Source organism: Bidens hawaiensis, unplaced genomic scaffold, assembly GCF_021521415.1.
Source record: "Bidens hawaiensis isolate Kalapana, Puna unplaced genomic scaffold, B.hawaiensis_p1.1 tig00002839_1, whole genome shotgun sequence".
Classification (NCBI taxonomy): Eukaryota; Viridiplantae; Streptophyta; class Magnoliopsida; order Asterales; family Asteraceae; genus Bidens; species Bidens hawaiensis.
Genome location: NW_027491153.1, coordinates 171902 through 194238, shown reverse-complemented (window position 1 = coordinate 194238; position 22337 = coordinate 171902). Strand labels below are relative to the sequence as shown.

Sequence of the window (22337 nt, the reverse complement as noted above, 5' to 3'; positions counted from 1 at the left end):
GTGTGTTGGTGCATGATGCCAGTAGTTCATTTATCTCGTGTTTATTGTGTCTGTAATCGTTACAATGTTCTTATCTTGTTGAACGTGTTAGTTTGCATTTTGTATTAAGGGGAACTTGTGGAGTAGCGAAGTTAGGGACAAATTCGCCTAGCATATTAGGCGAAGTTGTCGCACTATATAACATAACTTTGGCTACATTTAAACATAACATTGGATGACTAAGTTTAGTGACATTGGGTGTTACGTGTTTGGTGTCTTTGGTTCTCAATATCTCAATACAACAAGTATTCCTTTGTGTTTGTGTGTTTGCGTGTGATTTACGTGCTCCTCGTATCAGCACTCGTATCGTATACGTAGGGGATTCCGCACCCTCGTGTTACGAGATACTCCTGTATAGATCCGGCTGGGAACCTACAATTGGTATCAAAGCATTTGCCCTTGATTGTGTGGTTCGGGATTATCACACGGGTGTAGTAATTTTTCCGTTAGACTTTTCACGGAATCATTTTACATTGAAACACCGTTCTTTTTAGTTTCTCTACAATACTCATCAATCGCACCCTCTTGCCACTCTCGTAACCTTCGAAATCACACTTATCAGACCTGCAAATCAAAGCCGTTCACTTAGAGAAGTTGCCTTCATACTGAACTAGGGTTTGAGCGAAGATATAATTGTCAGCGAAGTTAGCTATAGAGTGAAGTTGATAAGTCAACGAAGTTGAGCATCGGCCAAGTTATTGATATTATTAAGTTAGAGGTCAAGCGAAGTTGGGGGCAAGCGAAGTTGGCGTGTAACGAAGTTCTTATAACTTCGTTGTTCACTGTGCATAAAATATTTTATTCAGATTCTAGATCTCGTTTTGTTTAAGTATGACTTCGATAAGCATCACCGAACTGGTAAAGATGGAAGTTGAAGCTGGTTCAACAACTAAAGCTCCAAAACTAGTTAAAGGAACTGATTTTGTTATGTGGAAAGATAGTTTTGAGCAGTATGTGAAGTATCAAGATGCAAAAATGTGGGTCTGCATTCAAGATGGGTACATTCCACCGACTACTGAGTTCGAGGGTCGTGAGAAACTTATGATATATAATAAGATGGAAGATGATGAGAAGGAAATGTATAAAGCAGAAAGTAAAGCACTAGCTGCCATAACCATGGCATTACCTCAAGAGATTCTACATACTTTCAAAAAGTACAAGACTGCTAGAGAATTGTGGGAAGCACTAGAGAACCGCTATAAAGGAAACGTTGGAATTCGAAATTCAAAGTCAAAACTGTTGAAAACTCAATTCTCAGTGTTCAAGTACCTTAAGAATGAATCACTTGATGACATAATCACAAGATACTATCACCTAATGACAGAGTTGAACAATTACACCATAAAATACACAGAGGCAGAAATTGTAGAAAAACTACTAGATGCTCTACCACCCAAATGGGAAATATACACAGTCTTGATAAGAGATGATAAAGATTTTGAAACTTTTGAGTTGGAAACAGTGGTCAATAAGTTACGTAATTATGAGCTAAATATGATAAGGAAAGAGACTCCTACTAATCAGGTTCAGGATCCAGGAATGTATGGTGCAAAAGGGGCTCTAAACTCAAGCTCTAAATCAGAATCGACTGCATATTACTCAGGGGGAGAACCAAACTCTACTCAAGATGGTCATGTGGTGATGAATATGGATGGAGACATATGCTTTGTAGCAGGTGGAAGTAGTTCGTCAAACCTCAGTCCTCAGCTGGTAATTCCTCAGCCAGTGCTTCTAGCAAGAATTACTCACAGATGCCTATGAGTGTGAAATCAGCAGAACAAAAATTTGCTCTTTATGCGTCTTTCATTTCCTCTTATGAGAACTACATCTAAGGAAAGATAGTTGACCCTGCAACCTTGGATGAGAACTATGATCAGATAGATGCCGATAACATGGAAGAAATGGATCTGCAGTGGCAAATGGCAATGATTGTAAGAAGGGTGAAGAGGTTTATGAAGAAAACTGGTAGAAAGTTCGTTGGAGAGAGACTGGGGTTCGACAAGTCAAAGGTTCGATGTTACAACTGTCAACAAAATGGCCACTTTGCTAGAGATATACAAATGAGAGAGTCGAACGAAGTCAGAACATGCCTACTCAACAGAATGGAAGTGGAAATAAAATCAAGGCTATGGTGTCTCAACAGAACCGGGGGGGGGGGGGTATTACCGGAATATACAAGTTGAGGAGGTGATTGAACAAGCAAATCTGGTAAACATCGAGACTGGAAGATGTGACAGAGAGTCTGTGGATAATCAAGCATACATGGTAGAAGTAAACGATCAGCTCTCAGAGGTCTGTTCTGAATCTCACTGTGAACAAAGTGAAAAACTATCTGATCAATTGAAAGCTTTAACCGATCAGTGTGTTAGTTTGGATATCGAATTGAAAAAATTAAAAGAGGAACATCACTATTCTAAAACTAAAGAAAATATCTATTCGGTAAAAATAAAAGCTAGTGAAAAAGACATCAGAAGCCTTAAGGCCACCCTACCTGAAAAATACAAGTAATTGATCTTAGCTATGAAGTTGTAGGGGAAAAGACCAAACTGATAGCTTAAAAGGACAAACAGATAGTTGATTACCAAGTAAAAGTGGTGGAATTGAACAGGAAAATTGAGCAATTTAGAAATTCTTTTGTGGTTCTTGATCACATACTAAGTGTTCAACGTTCCCCAAACAACAAAGGGGGAATCGGATACACTGAAGTTCCACCACCTTTCAACAATAATGATACTTATAATCCTGGTAATCAGCCATCAGTTTGTGTTGAAAATGGTCAGACAGTACTAATTAAGGTTCATTCGAACAACACCGATGTTGATATGAATAAGACTGTTCAGACAAGCTCTAATGTCACAAGTCCTGATGTCACAAGTTCTGTTTCATCAAATTCGGACAGAACCTTTGAATCCGTTGAGATGAAGAATGAAGTTGTGTTACTCATACGGGGGGAGGAATACGAGTTTGAAAAAAAAGAAATCTTCTTTAAACCCATTGGTTCCCCTATATGTGAGACAAACTGATAGAAACACAACTTCATCGTCTAAAGCAACCTTTGATACGAATGTTCAAAGGAACGCTAACAATTCGAACAACAGTTGTTTTAGATGCAACAGGATAGGACACTTTGTCAATGACTGTCCTCTGAAACGAAGAAAATCTAGAAATATGAGGCCAACTAACACTGAGAATAAAACGAACTCTAAATCTAATGCTGGTAAAAATACTAACACATTCAACTTCAATCGTTGGACTCATACAAGATTTCAAAGAAACCAGCCTTGTTTTTTCTCAACTAATCAAAGATCAGGTAATTATGAATCAATTAATGTGAGAAACTCAAGGATGTATGGATGGCCTCATAATCAATGTTCTATAAATTTTCCTTTCAGATCAAATGGAAACTTTCCTCAAAGGAACTTTGGGCAACCAAGGAATTGGATGTCTGCTAATAGGTTTGATCAACCCAAGACCAAAAGATTTTGGGTCCCCCGCTTCAAATTCATCTCTTTAATTGTGCAGGAATAGTCGGGCAGGACTGTAAACAACATGTGGGTTGTAGATAGTGGCTGTTCCCGGCACATGACAGGTAACAAGAAATTTTTACATGATTGGAAGAGGAAGGGTTAGTTTTGCAGGAGAAAATGGAGGGAGAATTACTGGAATTTCTACTGTTGCTAATGGAAGAATCAAGTTGGAGAAAGTTAATTTTATAGAAGAGTTAAAGCACAATCTTTTGAGTGTCTCTCAGACCTGTGACAAAGAATATATTGTGCATTTTACATAAGATGAGGCACTCGTGCTTTATCTTGGTTTCAAGATTCCTGAAACCTGGGTTGTGATGAAAGCCCCAAGAGAAAAGAACACATATGTAATGGACATGCGGTCAACCGAGATAGCGACGGAAGAGTCATGTCTACTGTCAAAAGCAACAGAGTCCGAGTCAGAATTGTGGCATCGAAGAATGGGGCATATTCATCTTGGTAAGATGAACTATATTGTCAAGAATGGGCTGGTACTTGGGGTTACCTAAAAAAACTTCAACTTTGAAGACCAATGTTTGTCATGCAAGAAAGGAAAACAGCACAAGAAACCACATCACTCCAAGAGGGTTAACTCAATTGTCACCACTTTGGATTTTGATCCACATGGACCTTTTTGGTCCCATAAATGTCAAGAGCCAAGGAGGAACGCCATATCTTTTGGTGGTGACTGATGATTACTCACGTTACTCATGGGTTTATTTTCTAACTGAAAAAGATGAAATAGTTCAGTTGGTAATTAACTTGATTACCAAGGTGGAAAATATTGTAGGGAGAAAGGTAAAGTTCATCAGAAGTGATAACGGCACGGAGTTCAAGAACTACCAAATGGAGATGTTTTGTTTGCAGAAAGGGATTGAACATCAGTTTAGCGCACCATATACTCCGCAACAAAATGGAGTAGCTGAGAGGAAGAACAAAACTCTAATCGAAGGCGCCAGGACTATGCTGGCAGATCCTAAACTTCCCGTGGTGTTCTGGGCCGAGGCTGTTGCCATGGCCTGTTATATTCTTAATCGTGTTTTAACTGTTCAAAGATTAAATAAAACATGTTATGAACTTATGCATGATAGAAATCCAAATCTGAAAGGTCTTGAACCTTTCGGGTCCCCATGTTCGATATTAAATACTAACTCAAAATTTGGTGAGAAAGCTGACGAAGGTATTTTGGGTGGCTACGTTGTTGGGACACCCAACAGAAGATTCTTTAATTTATCGAACAACAAGGTTGAGGTGGTCTGTAATACTGACATTAATAGTTACAAATCACCAAAGCCTAGCATGGGACCAGCAGAGGCTTTCGACTATGATAAACTATTTAAATATTTTAATATGCCTTACTTGGATTTTGCAGACACAGATGAGAAGATGGCCACTCAGATGCTATTCAATGAAGAAGAGGCCATTGTGCATCGTCCACAGTATAATGAAAAACATTCTACCACGTCAAGTGCGGTGGAATCTCCAGCTGTCTCAGGAGATGATGACTTTTTCAATCCGTTTCACACTCAACGCAACTCAGGTGAACTCTCTTCGAATCTTGAAGAAGATCTAGAAGTTGGTCCCATTTAAACTACTAGAATCCACAAGAATCATCCATTGGAGAACGTGATCGGTAATCCTTCTGATGGTGTGCGTACCAGAAGTAGTTTGAAGGAGAACATGTGTGTGTATGCAAGCATTAAAGACACTAGTATTATGAATGAATGCTTGTATGCCTGTTTCATAAGTCAGATTGAACCAAAAAACTATCAGATGGCACTGAAGGATAGCTCGTGGGTAGAAACCATGCAAGAAGAACTGGATCAGTTTGACAAAATGGAAGTATGGCATTTAGTTGAAAAACCACGAAATGTGAATGCAATCAGTACGAAGTGGGTATTCAAATGCAAAAGAGATGAGAAAGGGGTAATCATTCGTAACAAGGCAAGATTAGTTGTCAAAGGGTTTAACCAACAAGAAGGAATTGACTATAATGAAGTGTTTGCTCTTGTGGCAAGATTGGAGGCAATTCGACTGTTCCTGGCCTTTGCTGCACACAAAGAGATGAAAGTGTTTCAGTTGGATGTTAAGAGTGCATTTCTTAATGGAAAAGTCGATGAAGTGGTATATGTCGAGCAACCTCCGGGTTTCCCTGACCCAGACTTTCCTAATCATGTGTACAAGCTCAGCAAAGCATTATATGGCTAAAATCAGGCCCCATGAGCTTGGTACGCAACTCTGTCAGATTACCTGCTGAAGAATGGGCTTGAGAGAGGAGAGATTGATAGTACTTTGTTTGTAAAGAAGAACGGGAGTGATTTTATTCTCGTCCTGGTCTATGTGGACGACATCATCTTTGCTGCCTCCAAAATTTCTATGTGTCAGGAGTTTGAAGCAGTCATGAAGAAAAGGTTTGAGATGAGCGCCATGGGCGAATTAACCTTCTTTTTGGGATTACAGGTAGATAAGAAGAAGGATGGAATGTTCATTCATCAGACTAAATATGTTCACGATGTGCCCAAGAGTTTTAAGATGGATGATTCCACCCCGTTTGACACTCCAATCCGTGTCAACCCCAAACTAGGTGCTGATACAGAAAGTGATGAAGATGTGGATCCCACTCAGTATCTAGCGATCATAGGTTCATTAATGTATTTAACTGCTTCTAGACCTGACATTATGTTTGCAGTTTGTCTTTGTGCTCGTTTTCAGGCCAACCCCAAGGAATCGCACATGAAGGGAGTGTAGAGGATCTTGCGGTACCTTAAAGGAAAGCCTAAGTTGGGTCTCTTGTATCCAAAAAGAAGAGAACTGGATCTGGTAGCATACAACGACTCTGACTATGGAGGATGCAATCAGAACAGGAAGTCAACAACCGGTGGCTGTCAGTTTCTTGGAGGAAGACTGGTGTTATGGCCGTGCAAGAAGCAGACCTCTGTAGCCATATTTACTTGCGAGGCAGAATACATGGTAGCTTTGAATTGCTGCTCCCAGGTTTTATGGATACAACAACAAATGCGCGATTATGGTATGAATTTCACTCAAACTCTTATTTGCATTGATAACACTGCTGCGATCTCAGTAACTAACAATCCCGTTAAACATAGTAAAACAAAACATATTAACATTCGTCATAATTTCATACGGGATTGTGCTGAGAAGACTCCTATTTGCATTGATAACACTGCTGCGATCTCAGTAACTAACAATCCCGTTAAACATAGTAAAACAAAACATATTGACATTCGTCATAATTTCATACAGGATTGTGCTGAGAAGAAATTAATTGTGCTTGAAAAGGTTGATTCACTGGATAATTTTGCTGATCTTTTCACAAAAGAGTTTGACCGATCCCGTTTTCAAAACCTTATTGAGCTTAATGGGATGATCAATCTTGAGTAACCATGTTTTTTTGTGTTTTTATTTATTAAAAAAACATCACTATCGCTGAAAACTATATCGGTAGCTTAAGTTTGAAGGACATATTCTTGAATATGTTTGGTCCTTGCATCTACATGTAGACTAAAAGGATAGCCATTAACCTAAAAACTGAAAGCAACCGGGGCGGTTTATGATGAGTTTTTGTTCTTTCCCTGAAAATTATGTGGATCATAATTAGTCGGAGGGACACATTGTCATATGTGGTTGGTCCTGCTAATCCAGTGGATTTTTAGGATAGCCGTTTACCTAAAGGCTGAGAATTGATCGGGGCGTTTGAACTTAAATTAATTTTTTGGGGAAATGATATATCTTTTCAAGTCTATAGCTTATCACGAAGCTTCTAAATTGGTGTTTAATCAAAATTGATCCAATCTAGGAAAGTGATAGATAAACTGATTGGGTGAGCCTAACAGGTGAAGTTATTAGGCTTAAATGACTCTAGAGCAATCATTGTCTGGTATGGTAGCTTTCTATGGTGTGTAAACGTAGAAGTGATACAAACTAAACTTACTCGATTACTGTGGAGGGTCATTTTGAAATGTGCCTGTCTCCACAAATATCTCTCCGAATGATAGGCAGAAAAGTGATTACCCAGTCATACACGAGCCTGTGAGTGTCTTGATCCCCGCGATGATTGTGTACTTTCTCTGCAGTGATCCAGATTTGGGACTTGCAGCTATTTGTTATGTAAAAAAAAGGAATCATTATGTCTTACGAATATTATCAGGTCACAAATATCAAGAATAAGACACCGACTAAGTCTTGTGAAAGCCATTTGAAAGTGTTGTAAAGACGACTCGTGTATAACGTTCGATCAGACACTACGGGTCGAAGTGAAATCGAGGTGATATGGGGAAAGCCAAATACGCCTTGAGAATAGATAGAAGACATCACAATTTCGCAAGTGATGTCCATCTAAATTTTGAGCTTAATTGAACATAATCCGTGTCACAGAAGCAATGAAAATCATACTAAGTTTTATATCTGCCGACAACCTGTATCTCTATGTCGTAATAACGCTGAACATGAATCCGTGTGAAAGCCTCTTAATCAGTATGATTCCTGTTCGGATATTTTCGTAAACATGCAGGATGTTCGGAAGACTGAAATTTGATCCTGTCCTTTTATTTAACTTTGTTTTATTTGTAGTACTTTATATGTCTTATCTTCACTAAAAACTTGGTTACTCGTTTCTGATCAACTCATAATTTTTAACTTCGTTGTGGCGAAGTTAACTTTCAGGCGAAGTTAAGGTCATGGGCAAAGTTACCATAACTTCGCCCCTAGGGTTTTCTAAAACTATATAACTGGCAAACACTAGTCAAACAGGTCAAACTTTTATTTCTTAAACCCTCGGCGAACATACCCTTTGATTCAAACTTCTTGTTATCAGTTTCTCGTGTACAATTAAGGTTCGTCGGCCTCTGTTGTGTCATAATTCATATCTTTTGTTTGTTAATCTGTTCCACAATGTCTGGTTTAAACAGTCTTATGAACAAACCATATTGACACTATTTCTGATCAGTTTAAAATTGTTTTGAGGATAAATGGTTGTTTGGAACCTTAATCGCACTATCCGATACTTGCGGTCAATCTCTGATTGTCCATATTTTCATCTAACAGAGTCTGGGATTAAGCCGATTAAGCAGCGAAGTTAGGTCTGGCGAAGTTAATCCTAACTTCGCCTATATGATAACTTCGCTGCATTGTCAATTGTCCTCTATTCTATCTTCGCTACTTCGCTTGTGTGTTAAGGCTGCAATTCCCCTATTATCTGGTACCTGCATATTATATTGAGTTGCATACAAGAAACGTTCTATCCCAAGCGAAGATACCAACTTTGCCAAAGCCACAACTTCGCCCAGTTATTTTAGCGAAGTTATAAGCTATATGCACTAGTTATCTAACTTAGCTCGTTTGTTTGTTCATATATGGCTGTTGTGGCTGGTGCTGGTGGTATAGGTGGTGATGAAGGCGGAGGTGATAAGAGACAGTTCTTTCCAGGTAACAATATGTACGTTACTTTGGATCCGCATAGTCGTGGAGCTGAGGATTTTCGTGAGACCATCTCGTTTCTCATTCGTTCACGTATTTTTCATGCTATTACAACTACTCTACCGATATCTCTTCCAAACATTGAAGAATTCTGGAGAACGGTGGAATACGACTGTCGTGTTGAACCTCCAATTATGCGTGCTACAGTGAACAATCAACTGGTGCAGTTCTCGGCCAATCAGATTAGGGAAGCTTTACAGTTTGGGGTTGAAACCACTCAGGATCCTACTGATTTTTCAGCTACTTTCAGAAACAGAGCTTTTCTTCGTATGGGGTATTCAGGTCCGTTGGAAGATTCACAAAGACGAAAGGGGTTTCTGTTAAATTAGTGGCGTTTCTTGATGCACGTGATGATTGTGTGCATGTCTGGTCACAAGGCTGGATTTCATGGTATGGGTGCGATGATGCAATCTGCCATGACTGTATTAACTTACAATAGGCCTTATAGTTTCAGTCAGATGGTATTTTATGAGATTGATCGTCAGCGACGAGCAGTTTCATGGGAACTTTTCTTGATGTACCCAAGATTCTTACAGATGATTCTCAATCATGTTGCTCCCAATCTGCCTCAACGTCACCCTATCTCTTATGTGGAAAGCATTAACAAGAGAATTTTTGCACAATGTAGGTCATCTAGTGCAAGAAGCAGGCCTGACCTTCGTCCGAGGCACACGGCCTTATTTGGGTATCTTGTGAACCCTGCTTACGTTGCTCCACCAGAGAATGAGTTCAATGATCTGGCTCCGCAACAAGTTGATATTCCTCAACCACCTCTGGTGGTTCAGCCACCACCAGTTGTTCAATAAATTCCAAATGTTGACCCTGTTGCAGCTCCCGCAGAACAAGTTGATCTTGAGGTTGCCTTTGGTGGGCAAGGTTTCTTCGATATGGAAAGATTTGTTCCTGCTGCTGAAGTTCAGGCCTCAGTGGTTGAAGTTTCTGTTAGTGCACGGTTTTGCGTCTTGAGTCTTTGTAGTTATCGTTAAATGTATTTGTCGTTTTTGTTTAATGTAATAAACAATTAATGTATCTTATAGTTCGTTAATGTATGAGTCTAGTTCACTAAGGATGTTTAGAGAACTAGATCTAAGTTAAGTCTCCCCAGATTCGTTAAGGATGTTTAACGAATCAGGGGTGACTCGTTAAGGTTATTTCATCTTTAATTTATGTAACGAAGTAGACCCTAGTTCGTTAGGGAATTTTAATGAACTAGGTCAATCTTCTATATATAGTGACCTGGTCACTGTTTAAAGTTAAGTTTTTTAGAGTTAATTAACGAAATTCTGTCCAAATCTCTCTCGATCTTCATCTTAATATTATACACACATACACATCCTACTATTGATAATATATATACATATAACATACAATCAAACGTAACTATGAGCTAGATCCATATTTAGGATTAATCGTATTCATACAGATCTGAGATCTGTTTATAGTTTACGGATTGATCCGGGTTCTAACTAGTGGTATTAGAGCCTTCGGTGCTCTTGTTTACGCTTGAATTGACTGATTATAAATATTATTAAGTTTATAAATGTTGTGTTTGGTATAGATTTGAATACAGTTTGAATTTGATTCAATTTGAGCTTGATTTGGTTTGATTATGGCTTAATTGGATTAGATTTGAAGTTGTTAAGGTATTGGATAGGTGTGAGTGACTGGAATTGGAGTTTTGATTATGTTTGGATTGTTTGGATGGATCTGAGTTTGGCCGAGAAACAGGGGATTGATTGTGGTCAAATTGGATATGTGTTAAGGTAAATTAGATTACGGTATTGATACGAGTGTAATCGTGTTTGATTTGCGAGTATTCTGGTAGTTTATTTGTGGAATTTGGCTGACAATTGAGGTTGCATTACAAATTTGAGTTTCTGGGTTTCTGGGTTGGTGTTCATCATTTCCAGAAAATCTGGAAATCTTCTTTGAAGATTTGAAGATTTGAACATGATTGTGATTCGTTATCATATTCACGTTGATTTGTTAACTGATCTAGTCAATTCGTTATAAATTTATAGTGATTCGTCAACCAATTCGTTACTTAATCCGATTCGTGTCCAACAGATTCGTGTGACACGTGTCCACCTTGGAATTTGTGTTATGACAACCTTTGCCACGTGGCACTAGGTGTCAGAGTTTGTTACAAACGATTGTAACAACCTGATTCGCTATAGTTTGATTCGCTGTCAACTGTAGCTGGTTCGTCATCTTATTTCGCTAAGTTTATCTTAGTGATTCGTTACAGGAAACTTTCTAATTCGCTAAGCTTGTCCTTAGTGATTCGTTTATTCAATTCGTTAGTTGGATCGTTGTCTAATTCGTTAAATTTCAATTCTGATTCGCTATCTGATCAATCTTAACTTCGTTAAGATTTGATTCGTTGATTACTGTTCACAGTTCACTACAACTGTTCACAGTTCGTTACCTGCTGTTGTTCACAGTTTGTTATACTGTTTACTTTTAACCCTTGAATTTTTGAAACTTGTCAACAATGGCTGGTATGTATGCACTGGCCTCACAGAATATGTTAATGAAAAAAATGTTGCAACTTGATACCGAGATAGGTTCACATTCGAAATGTCCAAGATTGATGAAGTTTAGTGACTTTACCAAATGGGAACCTCGGTTTCGTGCTCATCTAGGATCAGTTCACCCTGACTGCTCATATTGTTTAGATGAAGTTAATACCGTTCCTATGATTGGGGATGAAACCATAGGATTTAGACCTAAAGCTATATCCCAATGCAAGAAGAGAAGAAAGAATTAGAGATAGAGACAAAAGCCTATTCTACTCTAACCCATGGCCATACCTGAGAATATCTTTCACCAATTGGGAAGTATAAAAATTTGTGCAACTTTGTTTCAACACATCCGAATGAGAAGTATGGGAAACACTGCTGAAAGCAAAAAGGTTATGCTTAAGTTTCAATTCAGAAACTTTAATTTACTCAAAGGTGAGACGAGACGGTTGAAGAAATGACAACGAGATTCAATCACTTGATTGCAGAGATGGATAAAATGAAGTTGGAAATTTCTTAGATTGACAAGATTGATACTATTAAGAGTGCACTACCAAGTTCGTACTCTACTTTTCTAATGGTATTAAAAGAAAATAGTTATTTCAACGAAGACTTGACTGCAAGTGAGTTTTTACAAAAGATTGAAGCTCGTGAATATGATCTCAAGTGTCAAAAATCATCCAAGGAAAGTCAAGATCCTGCTTTCTATGGTGGTAGCATGCCTCTGAGCTCAACCATTTCACCGATTACTACTTTTATTACACAGAATGCTAAAGAAAATGAAACAACCATCTATAGTGATCCTAGAGCATGTTTTTATACTGCTGGTAATTCTGGATCACCGAATGTTTCTGCTGGTTCAGGAAGTTCACCCACTACAAATCAATACTCATCACCTCCAAATGTCAACATGAAAGAAGCTGAACAAAATTTTGCCTTTTTATCAGCTTTCATGACTTCTTATGAAAATTTGGTGAGTAGCAAGATTGCCACTAGTGATCTGATTGATGAAGACTATGATCAGATTGATCCAGATGATTTAGAAATCATGGATTTAAAGTGAAACATGGAAATGATTGTTCGTAAGGTGAAAAGGTTTATGCAAAGGATTGGAAAAGATTTTCTTTCCTTGAACAAGAAATTGGGATTTGACAAGTTAAAGGTGAAATGTTACAATTGTCAAGAATTCGGACATTTTGCAAAAGAATGTGTTAAACTGAAAAAAGAGTATACTGGTCCTCGTGGTCAAAATAAAAATTCTTCTACACTGCGAGGTAATGATGCTGAGAAGCAACCATCAAGTTCTGGGTCACAAGCAATGTTAGCTGATGGAAATGATTGGTCACAACGATTACTGTGTAATGATAATCAAGCTAATTTGGCTTTGTTTGGGCTGACTCAAGACTTTCAATATGATAGTGGAAGTGAGGTGTCTTCTGATAATGATTCTGGATCTGATTCTGATGACTCCTGTGACAAGCCTACAACTGTCTTTGCGTGCATGGCTAAGATCAATGAGGTTAGTCATTCTATTTTTGTTACATCATCGGTTAAAGTAACTTGTGTTGAATGTGAATCTAACAAACCTAAGTTAGAATCTTTAAAGAATCACAATGATAATTTAGTCAGAGAAATTGTTTCACTAAAAGATACATGTCGACAATCTCTTGAATCTCAAATGAGATCTCGTGAGAAAATTGAATCTTTGTCGATAAGTAATCATGATCTCAAAGCTGAGTTATCTGTGAAAATGACGATTAATGACCAAAAGTTTCAAGAAATCTTGAAACATCGTTCAAAGATAACCGAGCTTGAGAATGAGGTTCTTGAGTTAAAGAACAAATTGGGTAAATTTTGAAACTCTTCGTTCTTGTTGAATGAAATCATTGAAGTATCTGGAAAACAAAAAGATTCAAAGAAAGGTATAGGTTTCGATGAAATTCCTCCACCATTTCACAATGATTATAAAATTAATCCTTTTGCTAGAAAGGAAGAAGAGGTAATTTTCAAGGAACCTGTGATTTCAGAAAATCCTAAACTTGTTAAAACTGAAACTGTTAAGACTCAATTTGCTCCTCAGAAACCTCATGTTCAAAGCAACAAAGTTTTTGTTGAAAATGTTGACAAAGTAATTATTGAGGATGTGTTTGAACCCGAAATTTTACACAAGATTAAGAACATTCCAAGTTCTAATCACATACTTTGTGAACCTCATAAATTTGAGGAGGCTATGTATGGTTCGCACACAACTAAGGTGAAACAAGATGCTCATGTTAATGTCAAACCAGTGAAGGCTAAGAAACCAGAAAAACCCAAAATTTCTGATGAGGATTTGTTGCGTTTCATAAATCCTAATGCATCTAAGCCATCATCTGCTTGTGTGTTTAAGTTAAAGGGGATGGACACGATGTTCATTGAGAAAGACATTCCAGTAAGTATCATTAAACCTGAACTGATTGAGAGTGTGTTTCACAATGAAACTTCCAAGATTCGTGAACTTGAATGTAAATATGCTCAAGCGAAAATATCAGTTTCATCTGATCCATTGAGTAAAGCAAAGAAAGTTTTAAAACAGGCTAAGAAAATTCAATTTGTAAAGTCAACTGGAACAGATACATTGAAAAGTTTTTCAAATTGTTCTAATTTTGATTTCTACTTGAAAAAGAAATCTGAATTATCTGATGATTTTGCTAAGAGCATGACCAAAAATGTGAGTCATCATTCATCATCTATGTCACATGTTCCAAATAATTTCCAACATCAACATGTTGACATGCGAAGTTGTTTCCTTTGAGGTCAACAAGGTCATGTAGTAAGAAATTGTGGACAGAAGAACTATCAGAATCTTCATCATTTTATCAAGGATCATTTCAAACTGGTTCCTTTGGTAAAGGAGATTTTGAAACGACCTGTGTCGTATGCTGATGATACTCATATTATGTTCTCTAATGTACATCCTCGAAAAGTTGTTTATGTGAATGAAACTCATGGTTCTGTTAAACCTAAGTTTACCAACCGAACCGTTATGCAAAAATGTTAATTCAAATGTAGTTCAAGCTGCGTATCTAAGACGAAAGTCTAAGAAACCTGTAACTTATTCTCAAGTTGCTGAACAACAATTGAATGCAACTAAGTTTAACTTTTCTCAAGAAAACCAAAAGGTGCCCAAGACTGAGGCCTGGGCTGCCTTTTTGAACTAATCATTTTCATTTTTGTGTAGGGTACATCCAAGACCATTTCTGGTGAAAATTGGATTATGGATAGTGGATGTTCTCGTCATATTACTAGAAATCTAGACCTATTAACAAATGTAAGAAATATTCAAGGGGGTTATGTGGCGTTTGCTGGAAATTCTGGAGGTATGATTACACAAGAAGGTGATGTTTTTAATGGGCATATTACTTTTGAGAAGGTTAACTATTGTGATAAAGTGGACCATAATTTATTTAGTGTATCACAAATCTATGATAAGCAATACACTACAGTATTTACAGATAAAGATTGTCTGATTTTAAAACCGGGTTATGTGATTCCCGAGGACATGGTTGTCATGCGATCACCTCGATCAAATGATATTTATGTGTTGAATATGACTCTAAAGTATCTACATCGATCGAAACGTGTTTTGTCTCGAAAGCAACCGAGAAAGATTCTATTCTACGGCATCGTAGAATGGGTCATATACATGTTCGAAAGATGAACTACCTGATGGCAAATGACCTGGTAGAGGGTGTGTCGTTGAAGAATTTTAAATTATCTGATCACTGTGTTGCATGCAAGAAAGGCAAGCAGAAAAAGAAATCACACCCTTCTAAGTTAATGAATTCCATTGATATTCCTCTTGAACGACTTCATATGGATCTTTTTGGTCATGTGAATCATGCAAGTATCTATGGGGATTGGTACTATCTTGTGGTAACCGATGATTATTCAAGATATTCGTGGGTGTTATTTATGAGTTCAAAAGATCAAACACCGGGTCTTGTTCAAAACCTAATTACTATACAAACAGAAAGTGAGGAGAATTCGAAGTGACAATGGTACTGAATTTAAAAATACTGTATTGGATTTCTTTTGTTTACAAAAGGGAATTCATCGAGAATACAGTGCCCCATATGTACCACAACAGAACGGTGTAGCTGAAAGAAAGAATAGAACGTTGATTGAAGCTGCTAGAACGATGCTTGCTGATTCAAAGCTTCCTGTCCAGTTTTGGAATGAGGCGGTGAATACTGCTTGTTATACACTCAATCGAGTTCTAACTGTTAAAAGACTCAAAAAGACCAGTTATGAATTATTGAATAAGCGTAAACCTAATTTAAAGTATTTGGAACTATTTGGGTGTCCTTGTACTATGTTGAAAAGGGATGTGGGAAAGTTTGATGAAAAAGCCATTGAAGGTTATTTCTTGGGATATGCGTCACCTAAGAAATGAGTGTTTAACTTTACGTCCAGTTGTGTTGAAGAATGGTACCATGTGGACTGTCAAAAGTACACTACTAATTCTCAAGGAAAAGGTCCCGACTGGATGTTTGACTATGATGGCTTATTTAATTCATTTACTCCAATGACCGATCATCCAGATGAAGATTTAGTTCGTGCTTATTTTGAAGAACATTTGGAAATTCCAAGGTTTGCAAGTTCAAATGATGTTGTAGCTCCAATTGATGCTCCAACTGAAGAACCTGATAATGAGTCTCCTGTTCATTATGATAATGCTTCTACTTCATCTGATGATAATGCAGTTGTGGATCAAGTTATTGGACTTGATAGTGATGTTTCATCTCCTGAATTGGGTGAACATTACACTAATTTATTTGAAAATATTGTTATTTCTGAGAATCCTACTCTCAGGATTCATAATTACCATCCACAAGAAAACATTATTGGAGAACTTGATGTGGGAGTTCAAACACGACATAAAGTTGCTTCATCAAGTGAAAATAATGTTATATGTGCTTATGCTGATTTACACTTGTCTAGAATTGTAAATCTTGCTAAATTCACTTGTTTTCTATCTCAAGTTGAGCCAACGACTCCTCATGTGGCACTTCAAGATCCTTCTTGGGTAGAAGCCATGCAAGAAGAATTACAGCAATTTGCACGTTTAGGTGTTTGGGATCTTATCGACAAACCTGCTAGAGTCAAGAAGGCGATTCCGACTAAGTGGGTATACTAATGTAAGAAAAACGATCGTGGGGTAATTGTGAGAAACAAGGCATGATTAGTAGTGCAAGGTTTTCATCAGCAAGAGGGTATTGATTACACTGAAGTATATGCTCCAGTTGCAACATTAGAGTCGATTAGAATCTTCCTGGCATATGCTGCTTACAAGAATATTAAAGTTTATCAAATGGATGTCAAGAGTTCTTTTCTCAATGGTGAACTTCATGAGGAAGTGTTTGTTTTATAGCCTCTAGGTTTTGAAGATCCTGATTATCCTGACCGTGTTTACCGATTAAACAAGGCATTATATGGTCTAAATCAAGCCCCGAGAGCTTGGTATGGCACGCTCGCCGACCATCTGACGGATAATGGTTTCAAATGTGGAACTGTCGACTGCACTTTGTTTTATAAGAATATTGGTGATGATCTTCTCCTCGTCCAGATTTATGTAGATGACATAATCTTTGGGTCAACAAACGACACGTTGTGTAAGGAGTTCGAGAAATCAATGCAAACCAAGTTTGAGATGAGTTCGATGGGAGAGATGAATTTCTTTTTAGGGTTGCAGGTTCATCAATCTGCGAAAGGAATCTTCATTCATCAGACGAAATATGTGAACGACGTCTTGAGCCGATTCAAGATTTCTGCCGGAAAAATCCCTTCTACTCCTCTTCCCGTGGGTTACAATTTATCACCGGATGAATTGGAGGATACCGTTGATCCGACCCTCTATTGTGCTATGATTGGTTCTTTAATGTATCTTACTGCTTCTCGACCCGACATAATGTTTGCTGTTTGTTTATGTGCTAGGTACCAAGCAAGTCCCCGCGTGACTCACCTAGCAGTGGTCAAGCTTATTCTGCAATTTCTAAGGGGAAATCCTGACATCGGGTTATGGTACCCCAAAGACGATACTTTTGAACTTGCCGCTTATTCCGACTCAGACAATGGAGGATGCAAGATTAATTTCAAGTCTACCACAACAGGTTGTCAATTCATTGGAAGCCGGCTTATTTCCTGGCAGTGTAAGAAGCAGATAACGGTCTCCACTTCAACCGCCGAAGCTGAGTATGTTGCAGCCTCGAGTTGCTGTTCCTAGGTTTTGTGGATACAACAACATCTTCGCGACTACGGTTTGAAGTTTCTTACTACTCCCATTTTGATTGATAATTCTGCTGCTATTAGTATCACCAAAAATCCCGTGCAACATTCTAAAACAAAACATATCGAAATTCGATATCATTTTATACGGGATTGTTATGAAAATAAATAATTGATATTGAGAAAGTACATATTGATTCTCAAAAAGCCGATCTATTTACCAAAGCCTTTGATAAAACACGTTTTCAATTTTTTCTTGGTTTAAATGGATTGAAGACCCTTGCTGAGATCCTAAAATTAGGATGATTATCTTTTATTTTAGTATGTTCTAGTTTAAATTTTATTGTGATCTTTCCTAATTTTATTAGGATGATATCATTAGAAATTTTTTTGAAAAAAAAAATCAAAAAACAAAAATATTGTGATCTTTCCTAATTTTTTTTAAATATTTGAAAAACCAAAAACATCTTAAATTTTGAAAAGACAAAAAAATTATGTTTTCTGTTTGTACAGAAAATTTTGAAAAAGTCAAAAAGAATGTGAATTTTTCGTTTGTAAAGAAAAATCCGAAAAGGCAAAAAGATTGTGTTTTAGTTTGTAAAGAGAAAAACCAAAAAGATTTTCGCTTATGTTCGCTGAAAATTATGTCATTTGCTTCTATTTTTGAAGGACATATACTTGTATATGTTTGGTCCTGATAATTTCCTGTAAACATCCGGGTTAGCCATTTACCTGACAAATGGAAAGTACTTGGGGCGTTCGTTAAGCTTTCTACTTTATTTTTAGCTGAGAATTATATCAGTTATTTAAGTTTGTAAACAATGCTTGCATGTATTGGTCCTGTTATCTACTTGTAGATGGATAGGATAACCATTAATTTATGAACTTAAATTAACTGGGGCAATTAAATTTTGTTTATGCTCCTCAAAATTTTGAGTTTTTGAAGAAAAAAGAGAAAAAGATAGTACATTGATTATTTGAACCCAAATCCAGTAAGAAATACGCTTAAAAGGTTGTGTGCTTAATCATTGGTGCATTGATAGGTCTTAAACAAGCTGTTAGAGTAAAGTAAGTGATATAAACCTAAATAAAAGCCAAATTGAAAGAGGTGTTAGTCTCTAGCAAAAGTCTCAGTGAGGATGGCAGAAATGTAATAACCGGTTATACTCGAGCCTTATAGTTGTTGATCACCCAAAAATATAATAAAGCAAATAACAAACGTTAGGATTCTGGACACTGTGAGTCTTTATGTGGCTTAATCATCTGGGTATTCATATGCATGAATATTTCACTCGCTTTTAGGGCAAACCCAAAGTCATTAAACTTGATCACTGTTGTACTTCGTACAATCCAAATTACTGACTTGATCAAAATCCGCTGTTAGTCATACAATTGTTCCTCCCTTGCGCGCGTCTCAATACCAACAAGAAACGGACCCCAGGGGATACAGTGTATGTAGGCCGACAGATTGACTCGTGCATACTCACTCACAGTAAAAGGAACTTGATGCATTGTTCAAAATTATAAAATTCTCAATTGGTATTCAAAATTTTGATTAACATTATAATGGTTTAAGTCAAGTTGGGGTGATTTGGCAAAAATTAAATTAAGCTTGAACCGAGATTAGGGGCTGATAGTTTCTGATATTCTGTGCGCTAATTGATCCTTAACATCATATCACAAAAATGCTCAAAGGTTTGTTATAAGATTTAAGTGGACAACAATATCAATGACCGACTTAACGCCAGTCAAAATATCGCTAAAATATAAAACTTTGATGGAAGGGCATTTTGGTCAATATGATTCTTTGCTCAAACTCGACAAAAACACAAAAATATGTACTGATTTTGAAAATCATAGAAAAAAAAAGGTTTTCTATCTTTAGTTCGGTTATTTTTGTAAATACATTCTTTATTCTTTACAAAATACCAAAAAATTTTATCTTTTTATTTTACATTTTATTTAAGTTATGTTTCAAAAAACGTGAAACGTTTTAAGTTATTTGATTATCGAGATAACGGGCCTCGGTAATTTTAGTAAGTTATTTTTTATTTAATTCATTTATTTATTTAGTTATTTAAGTTTAAAATTAAATAAATTAAGATTCGCTATTTATGGATAACGAATTAGATTGTTTTTAACGGACTACACTCTAGTTCGTTCACCTAATTCGCTTCCGCACTCTGTAACGAACCAAGTCTAGTTCGTTATGCATATTTAACGAATCAAACACGAATCAAGACACGATTCAAGTCTCCTTCGCTACATTGCAATAACGAATCGCCTGATTCGTTAGTTTAAAATTCAAACGAATCTCTTAATTCGTACATAGGGTACATTGGGAAACGTATAAGGGTACAAAGGACAGGTGAAACGAACCGTCCCTCACTATTCACCCATCTTCCTTATACCTAAAGCTACCCTGTTCAAATTTTCTCTAATTTGTCGACCTTCAAAATTCGAACTTTTGAATATACCATTGTGTTGCTAAGGTATAGATGATCACTTCTATGTGATTTTCGTCAAAATGTCACTGTATAGATAGGCTAATTAGACAATTTTGTTATAAGGGTTTTTACGAAGTTTGAAACTCTGTGTAATCGATGCTATACTGTGTTAATATAGCTTATTTTGTTATCATCATGATCGGAATGTGATTCCGAGACTCTTGGTGGACTTTAATCACGGCTTGTTTATTGTTTGCCGGGTCAATTGAGTGTTTATGTTTTCGGGGGATTATGCTCTGTTAAAACTCCGATTACACCTAACTTATTTCATGGTATTAAAACTCAATTTCAACCCCGTGTGCTTCGCATTGTGTTTCCGAGATCACTACGCCTGTTGATTCGGTTATTCAACGATGATTATGGATTAATCGATACTGGATTCATATTGTTGACTTTCAGTGTTCTTAATCTAATTTTGACTTTGACTATGAGAGTCAAAGATCAAGTCATTATTGACCATTCGTTATTTTTTAGCAAATTGGAACTATTTAGTGTCCAATTTGTTAATAAGACACACGAACTAGGTTAGCGAATAAGTAAATCAGTGAATCAGATTTGAATTCGTTAAATCATAACTAACTAGATTCTAGTTCGTTCCTTTGAATAGTAATTCGCTAAGTCTATTCGTTAACATATTTACCTGATAGCGAATCAATTGATTCGTTACATGTTTGTAACTAATCAGATTGATAATCAAACGAATGACATTTCAATTTTAATTAGTTAATTAAATTCACTAACCATTGTAATTAATAAATCGTCTAAACGCGTCGATACATCGATTACACACGACATATAAACTTACATACACCATCTATAGATAAATATATATATAAATGTTAACTGTATATTATATCTCCACATTACTTATATTTGTTTTAATTTTATTCAGTTTAAATAGCCAATCAAATGGATCAAGATCCACCCGTTGCTCCTCAAGAACAAGCGCAGCCTCAAAATCAAGAACAACCTCAGGAACAAGAAGAGGTTCAATTGCTATCATATGATAAGAAGCACAACATATGTGCTTATGTTAATTCGGATGTTGCTGACGTAGCTATGTTTGGGGATATTTTGGCATTTTTACGATGTTCAGTAATACATTATGCCATAACTGCCAGACCTACGGTTTATTTGAGTATCATTAGGCAGTTCTGGAATACTGCTGAGTTCATTGACACCGAGAACCACATTCGAGCAACAATCAATCAAACTCCCATTACAGTGGATGTGGATGTGATTAGGAGGGTACTTAGATATGGGGATAACGATAATAACCCGAGTGAGTTTGATAAGAGGTTAATCAAGGGTTTATTTACATGTGTACGATATGGTAGAGATGTCGAGCAATCCATGCTTAACAAGAATGGCCTGTGTCCGCCTTACAAGTATCTTTTACATGTCCATATTCACTGCATGGGCGGTCGTAAAGGGGGATTTAATGAATGTCGTATAAGTCTGCAATCGGCATTTGTGGCTCTCATTCTAAACAAACCATTCAACTTCTCAGAATGTTCTTTGATCATTTGAAAGAGCAAGTCCAGCAAACGATTCAGACAAAGAAGTTTTTAATGTATCCCCGATTTCTGCAATTGATAATTCAAGATTTGATACCAAACCTGGTTATTGATCGAACATTGGTGGACGATGTGCTTCCTTTGGAACACACGAAGGCCGAAACTATACGTCGAATGATGATTTACCATAAGGAGAGGCCTCGGGACAAACGTATGATTGGTCATATCATTAACCCTAATTATGTATGTCCTCCCAATGAACGCTGGATCCACGATGACTCGGATTCCGAGCGTGAGGGAGGAGAAGGTGGGAACGATGGAAATGATGATGATAATGATGATGGGGATGGTGGTCATGGTGATGCTGGTGATGCAGCTATTCAAGAGCAACAAGATGCAGTAAATGCTGCGTTAGCTGCCACCATTGCGGCTCAACGTGAACGAAAACGGAAGGGTAAAGCACCA

At 37.1% G+C, this 22337-nt stretch overlaps 1 long non-coding RNA gene across 1 annotated transcript in view; it reads right to left on the bottom strand.

The window, feature by feature from the left end:
- Nucleotides 1–22337, bottom strand: part of LOC143621370 (uncharacterized) — a 279015-nt gene that overhangs the window by 112899 nt on the left and 143779 nt on the right. The window lies entirely within an intron of this gene.